General features: G+C 37.7%; 1 non-coding gene across 1 annotated transcript; it reads right to left on the minus strand.

The window, feature by feature from the left end:
* Positions 1 to 8,053: 8,053 nt before the first annotated feature.
* Positions 8,054 to 8,129, minus strand: TRNAA-GGC (transfer RNA alanine (anticodon GGC)). The gene has a single exon. It is a non-coding gene; the product is annotated as a tRNA-Ala (tRNA).
* Positions 8,130 to 8,505: the final 376 nt, after the last annotated feature.

An 8,505-nucleotide genomic window follows, 5' to 3' on the forward strand; every position in this document is an offset into this window, starting at 1 on the left:
CTTAGGAAAATACGTCTTGTAAGTCAGTTAGATGCTATTTAGAGCATTTGCATTTGTTGTTCGCTAGGAAAAGTGTTTGCAAAAGTGAAATAGTTGGGATTCTCCTTACGATGGACGTATATTTCAGTAGCGCATTGGATATATGTTCGTTTTTTACGTTCTGGTGTCGTGTTTTCTCACGAATAAAACATTACACTATTATTATAAGGTAACCCACCGGTCAAGGTAGGTTTTTGAATGAACACAGCTACCAAATAAAACTTTTTGTGACTCCTAACAAAGCACAAAATAGATCATCTTACTCTACATCACGTCCGTCTTCAGCTCTTGAGTACTTTCTTCCTCCCTTCATCCCGTCCAACATCCCTATCTCCTGTTCCTTCCCTTTCCTCGTTTGCCATCAACATTCTCCCCTCTATTTCAGTCTTCTTCAAAATCCCACTATTGCCCCCTTCATCCACTTTTCTTGCCTCCTTAGTAATATCTCCCAATAAACCCCTTTCTTCGCCCACCGTACAAAGTACTTCCACATTTGTTTTCCTTCTTTCGGTCCATTTCACCTTCTCCATTCTTCTCCACCCCTACCATATATCTACAATAGCCTCCAGTCTACGTCTATCCTCCTGCTTCAATGACCACGTTTCCATAGCCACACATAGCTACGCTCCATATCAAAGTTTCCTAAAGAGTCTTTTCTTAATATCCTTACTCAACGTCCCTGTCATCTTAATTCCCTCCTTGGGGGAGCCTCTTTGCCTAGCGCAATTCTTCTCCTTACGTCCCTACTACTTTGATACTGTGTTGGTCCAAAACACTTCCGAGATACGTTTAAACTGTTCTACCTGCTCTAGTTTTTGCCCTCCTATTTTAATGTTTAGCTCAGCCTTTTTCCTTCTGGAACATCGCATTACCTTTGTTTTATTAATATTGATTCTCATCCCATACCTGTCGCACTGAATTTCCAATTCACTAAGCAATGCTTGACCCCTTGGCTGACTGACAAACTAAAGCTGGGTCATCAGCAAACATAACTGATTTTACGAATTCCCTGCCCACTTTCATTACCAACTCCAGTTCTTCCAATACCTCTTTGATCATTTCCTCTACACACAGGTTGAACAGCACAACAGTGATAATGGGATGCACCCCATGCCTTACACCTCTTCCTAACACTGTTCATCCGGACTCTCCGTTCCCCACCCGCACCTGAGTAGTCTGAGACAAGTACAGTTTGCGGATTAGCCTCTTGTCCCTATTCCGATCCATTCCTATTTTCTGCAATATACTCTTTAGTTTTTCCCAACCTGGATACTAAGCCCTATTTACGGCGTGTGAAATGCATAAATTGTAATAAGGAGGGTATTAATAAAGGAGGCCAGTTCCTTAATACACTGTTACGGTTTCCCATAAGGATAACATCTGGTGCTATCTGAAAAATCACATAGGTTGGGTGGAGTATTCTACGAACACACGTAAAGCACAGTTCACGCGGAGGCACGTCTGTACGCTCAAGAGTGCTCTGAGCACACTATCGACAGGCTAAGTTTAAAGAGCAGACCCTCCACCACATATCCCGATCGATTTTAGCGCGCAGCTATTGTTATTCGCGTCACAATTAAATCAGGCGCAAAGTTATGTCAATGGAGTTCTGCGATTGTGGATATAATTGTTTAATGTCGATGTTTTGAGTTTAAATAACGTTTTTAAACGGTTGAATCTTTGTTTAATTGTAGAATAATGTTTAGAATAATGTTTGGTTTAGTTTTGGTGGAGTTATCTGTATTTGTTTTGTTGTTATAGGCGTTGAAACGTGGTGAATAATTTTCCCGCCATTAGTAGCGGGCGCATTCTCGATGCTAGTCGCGTCTTATCGCTCCTCTCTCGTCTTTTGTTTCAACACCACCGACCCAAACTCACCCCATTCCATTTTTTTCTAACCCTCCCCCATCCCTTATAATCTTCCCTCCCCCCTCCCACACACCCCCGTACAACCCCCCCCCCCCAACTCCACGCCATTCCCTTCTCAAAGGAAGGTACGATTTACTATAGATAATTATAGGGTACGCGAGAACGACTGGCGTCCGACCCATCCCACGGACGTCAAAGTCGCCTTATAATTCTCATCCCTACTCACTTTCAGCCCTTCACACTCGACCTGGGTGTGTTCCCAGCAGGGCCAAGCCTTAAAACCTTCATGGAAGCATTTCTGAGCATATGGACAAGAGTATCAAGTACCTAAAACCATCCAAGAAGCACGTTCAATATCTAAAGTCTCATAATTTTTTAACGCAAAACCACCTTGGGGAATTTACTCAAACACGACATATATATATACCCGTTCTTTCTCTATCATTCTATGTTTTTAGTTTTCTAAAATCTATATTCTACGAGTTTTAATCGTTAAAAAAGCGAACCAATACTAACTAAAAATATTGATAGGATCCAGTTAGTAAATTTGGGAACAGATACGTTGGGATAAGTGTTTGAGCTCTTAAATGTAAATAGTATGTACTTCGAATGATTGAGAAATCTAATTGAAGCCTCATTACTGTTCTATTGAAGGCTATTATTTATTTATATTGAAATATTGATTGTAAATGGTTATATACCACCCGGACATGTCTCGTATACTTTGATTCAAAACATATGTGGCCATAGAAACACTGAGATAGTTACAACAGTGAGAACAAAGAGTAAACGCGGTGTGTCCAATAAAAACACGAACTGAGTCACCGTTAGGAAACTTTAATTTCTTTAAGATGTTAGTCTTCCATACACATATCAATGATTTCGTTGTCTATACCATCTTCAAAGTACTCTCTCTGTCAATTCGTAGTAATGGCTATCAATGGCTTCTTCTTCTTATTATATATATATATATATATATATATATTATATATATATATATATATATATATATATACATACATACATATATTACAATACACAGTAACACACAATATAGAAACACAAAAAAAGAAGAACACTCACACGTTATTTCTTTATATTTCGACGGAAACAATCCGTCTTCATCTGAAGATATAGAAGGAATGACTGCTGGAATTGTTGAGGTTACAGTCATTACTTCTATATCTTCAGATGAAGACGGATTGTTTCCGTCGAAATATCAAGAAATAACGTGTGAGTGTTCTTCTTTTTTTGTGTTTCTATATTGTGTGTTACTGTGTATTGTACCATTCGGCACTTCCGTGTTACGTCTACGAAAGCATATATATATATATATATATATATATATATACCTTCCCCTTTGGAAGTCCTCCTCCTCTTATTTAAAGGCAGTTCATTTCTTATTAAGGTTCTTCTTATTTAATTATCAGTAGTAGTAGTTTTCTATGTCTCGTCGTTTCTTCTTTGCTTTATTATTATTATTATTTATTGTCTGTCTCTTCTCACACATTATATTATCATCTCGTGTGCGCCAAAGTGTGATATGACATGTACAATGTCCCCCCAATCATCATTATTATCACATTTAATTGCATTTTATATCGGGAATATATATAGGATAAAAAGTCGCAAAAAGGGGCAAAGATCTATTAAGAATACAATAATTATAATAAGGAGGATTGTGATGGTCATAGGATCAAAGGTGAATTGAATTAATTGCCAGAAACAACGGCGAACATATATCAATGTGCTCTCTGAATATAATGTGCTCTGAATGGTGTTGCATTGTGTCATGGTGTCATTCATTGGTGTGTGTGTTTCAGTGTCACCATAGATACATCCATCTCCATCTCTTTGGTCGCACGCCAAGTCTCAAACGCTTGTGGGAACTGTATCTAAGGTAGAAATGTCATCATTCTCACTGTTTGTCCTTAGGTAAGAAATTCACTAAGAACTACACTTTCGACATCAAAGGGGGATCGAGATGGTGCGGTGGCTATCGCACTGGCTTCCCACCCTGAGGGCGCGGGTTCAAATCCGGCGGTGTTGAATATTTTTCAGCAGTATCTCGATCCCAACTTGAGGTGCTTTGTGGAGGGCACTTTGAGTGAGTACGCCGTCCGTCGGATGGGACGATAAATTGTTGACCCCTTGGCGCCTTTCGTAAAGAGCTGGCTAATGTCGACGCCGGGTTTCTCTCTCCACCCTTCATCCTTTCCTGTCCATCCCCTAATGGCGCAAATGACCTTAGCAGTCAGTCGCCTCCCCTTAAAACTACTACTAAGAAGCCAATGGCAAATTTTTATTCGGGGATAACTTCACAAATTTGCCAATTGCGGCGAAATATTCAAGGAAATAAGCACAGAAACATTATATTCCTAAAGAGAAAGGTCTATTTAAGAGGTTACATAATTTACAACCATCTGTGAGGTTTCAAACAGTATGAAAAAAATGGAACACTTTATAAGTTGAACATATCTCAATTACGTTTCGGATTCCAAAAGGCTTCAGAGTAATATCCATACTATATGCTTGTAGAACACATCTCAAAACACATAGCAAGATGGGGCATCAAAGGACTCTATATTACAATTATTTATGTTTCAAAATCATATATTTATTCTTCAACACAGTCCCAACATTAAGGCTAACTCACAGTTCTCCCAACATTTAACAACTTTCCTATGCATTCCGATATTGACAAACTCTCCCGACTTTTCTCGAATCCAATTGACTTATTAACAGCTGCGCCATCACCTCATCATCTTCCGAAGTGTAATGATTATTACCCTTTGAAAGATGTCTGTTTGAGTTGATCAGGAAATACATAATAAGAATCGCAGAAGGCATATCAAGGTATCGCAGAAGGGTGAATAAGATAGGAGGGTGTTTTGCAATTGGTTTCAAATATCTTAATGGTTTCGCAATAGCCTCAAATTCCAGTTGCCCGTGCTAATTGTGTGTGTGGAAGAGCGTTGTATTGTCATATTTGCAAAAGATTATTATTGGCTGGCCAGGCTGATGCTTCCATTTTAAGAAACACGACAAACTCGACTCCAATATGGTGTGGTATGCGATATATACGCTATTGATAAGTGATTCGCCTTTGGTCATTTTTGAATCAAATCTTCAAAAAGACGAGTTTGTTTTGATGTTTATATAATCGTCTGTGGGTCAGTGATCTCGGACGTCCGCTGCTCGTGTTTCATACTACAATAATTATTGGCTTTTCCCAGGCTCACAAACCACGAAATTTTACTACCCATCAGATTGACAGTAGGCCTATCAACAGCATCGTAAACCATAAACAACCTTTGAACGATGTTTTTAATCTCAGTAGGAGTCACTTTTTAATATTCAAGCTGTTTAAACTCGCAAATGTTGACATACAGGTATATATCACACAACACTAGAACACGTCTCCATACTACATCCGCTGCTTCTTAAAATACTACACGCAAACCTACAAATACATGTTGAGGGAGGAATGTTACTTCCACGTGCCACCAGACAAATGAGTGCTTCTGGAGCTCATTCTGTTTGTAATACTATAACACGTCTCCATACTTCATCCGTTTCTAACAAAATACTAAACTGGATCAATGTAATGACCTAATCTCGAAAATGCGTGTTGAGGGAAGAATGTTACTTCCATATGCCACCAGACCAGGAGTGCTCCTGGAGCTCATTCTGTTTGTTTTACCTAGACACGTCTCCATACTTCATCCGCTTCTCAAAATACTACACCACTGGATGAACAATGTAACTACCTCCAACCTAAGCATGCGTGTTGAGTTGGGGGAATGTTACTTCCACATGCCAACTAGAGTGCTTCTGGATGTCCTTTTTTGGGGTATACAAGCATTGTGTACATCAAGTTTCAGCCTATTCTCGTATATTACCAGTAGTTTCCCCAAGTGGGATAGTTTTACATAATTTGCAATTTTGACCAAAGTATCGGAAACAGTGCCATCAAAGCAATATGATTGTAAAGAAGAAACATGTACCTAGATACAGTTTTAGTTTGAATTCGATCAAGTAATTATTTCGCCTTGAATAAATTGGAAGATTTTAGAACCTGAACGTTTCCAATGATGAATTTGTTGACACCCGCCATCTTAGATTTTCTCAATTGAGACACTTTTACATATTTGTCGATTGCGACCGAGTTATAAAAGATTATACTATTTTAGGAACATAGCTAAAAAGTAAAAGATTGTATCTCGAAGTGGTAATACTTATATTTCTTTGTTTTTAAATATTTCGCCAGAAAAAAAATAAAAAACTTCAGTACTTGAACACATCCCGTATTAGACCACGTGGGGGAAACCAACCAGCAGTGATTATTTGGAGCGGCACCCCTGTATATATATTAATTAATTGTTAAATAAGCATCACGAAAAATGTTTTTTAATTAACATTTTATGAAAGAAAAAGGTTGAATCTAGATGTGAGAAAAATTTCATTCATCTGACGCAATTTTTTCGGTGTAAAAAAATTAGAAGACTTTAGAGGTTAAACACCATTCTTTATAGTCTATATTGTAAAATTGTGGGATAACCATAAGTATTTATTGATATTTATATATAGAAATGAGTAGAGGTTTATTAGTTTAAAATGCTGAAGCGATTTTGACCTCCTGTTGATATTATAAACGTGAAAAAAATCGGAAAAACTTTAGCAGGTCGAACCCTTTGTCGTGATGCTATATATTGTTAAATTTTGGCCAAACTATTCACTTTTATCTAATTTTAAATACATGATTGATTAGATAGTAGTTTTTTTTACATTCTTCAGTACTTTCAACTTCCTCATGCCACAGATACTGTTGAAAAAAATTAAGAGACTCTAGAACTTGAACGTACACAAAAGCGGTGTTAAGTCGACATTGCGTGTTGGAATTGAAGAATTACTCGCTAAAGAGATTAAATTGAGCACAAATATCAATTGGGTTCCTAAAAGGAAGTATTTTAGACATGTAATATTGGTTTAAATAGAATATCTTGGCTTAAAAACAATCAGAAATCTATTTAAACTCGTTTTTCCATGATTTTTTGACGTATCATCTGCGACAGATGTTACATATACCTACAGATGTGCCCTTAAAACTTAAATAAGGTATATCAGACCAGGATTCATATCAATTTACCCTGAAAAACCCTTTTTTATACACACAAACAGACGTAGAAAAAGAAATATAAATCCAATTCCAAACAAAAACCCCTTGTCAAGAGGGTACCATGTATTCAAACCGGCGATGACAGCTCCTTCCGGCGGCCGGCCACCGAAACAAAAAAAAACATAACAAATGACTCACGGATAGTGCAAACACGCGAAGCCTTGCGTGTTGTTTGCGCGGGAGTTGACATGGTAACCAGGTGGCGCTTCACGCATCATCTGTCGCGAATTATTACTTCTATCTATTTATTTTATCTATTCCAAATTTCTCTAACAGGCAAACGATCTATTTCCGTATTTCAATTTTCATCGGGACAATGGTCTGTTTGTTCCGTGGTCCGTTTCCATGACGACGACGCGCGGGAAGGAAATGACCGTTTATCTATTTGTCAAGTCGACGCGATTTCAAAAATAAAATTCATTTCGTAAGTTTATCTATGCTCAAAAATCTTCGTTTTGGATAGATGCGCTGTTTGCTTTTCTTAATTCAATTGTTTCATTCAATTTGGGGGCAGAAACATGGTGTTTTTCGTTTTATTTCCAAATATTGATGTCATTCTCATCGTAAGAAAACACGCACATAGCACGGAAATGATATAGTCAAACAATTTGAACACTTTATCAAATGTTTACCCAAAATATTACCGGTTTTCGGGTCAACAGTTCGATTTAAACGGTTAAAAAAAGCTATACCCATGATATTCTTAACTTTTCCGAGACATTTAACGCTAATAATAACTTAAATATTCGATTAAAATCCATGGAAACACGTTAAACTCACGAGAAATGGTCCTTCGTGATCATACTCACATATATATATATATATATATATATATATATATATATATATATATATACTCATATATACAGAAACAGATATAAGGAAAAGGGATAGGAACACATATAAAGGACGAACACAATAGAGGTGGGGAAGGCGGAATCGAACGGATCACAAGAGTAAAAATATTTCCTCAACCGGGACTCGAACCTCGGATCTTTCCACTTGCCGGGCGGATGCTCTTAACCACTTGAGCTATCGAGGATAGTCAATTTACCCTGAGATCCGTGGGTGGGGGATTCCGCCTTCCCCACCTCTATTGTGTTCGTCCTTTATATGTGTTCCTATCCCTTTTCCTTATATCTGTTTCTGTATATATGAGTATTTATTCGCCGTTTGGCGGGATTTCGTGTTTGAATGTATATATATATATATATATATATATATATATATATATATATATATATATATATATATACGAGATCTATGCAATAAATACACGAACTGGTGTAGTCTAGTGACCAATGACGCTCACTAGGCTAGGCGCTAGTTGTCTGCGTAACCTAATGAGGAGCCGCCATCTGTCTACTTTGGCGGATCGTGGAGCTGTGCGTATTGAAAACCAGCTATGTTACAGTTTC

This window comes from Hetaerina americana, unplaced genomic scaffold (assembly GCF_022747635.1).
Source record: "Hetaerina americana unplaced genomic scaffold, ioHetAmer1.1.p SCAF_121, whole genome shotgun sequence".
NCBI classification, from domain to species: domain Eukaryota; kingdom Metazoa; phylum Arthropoda; class Insecta; order Odonata; family Calopterygidae; genus Hetaerina; species Hetaerina americana.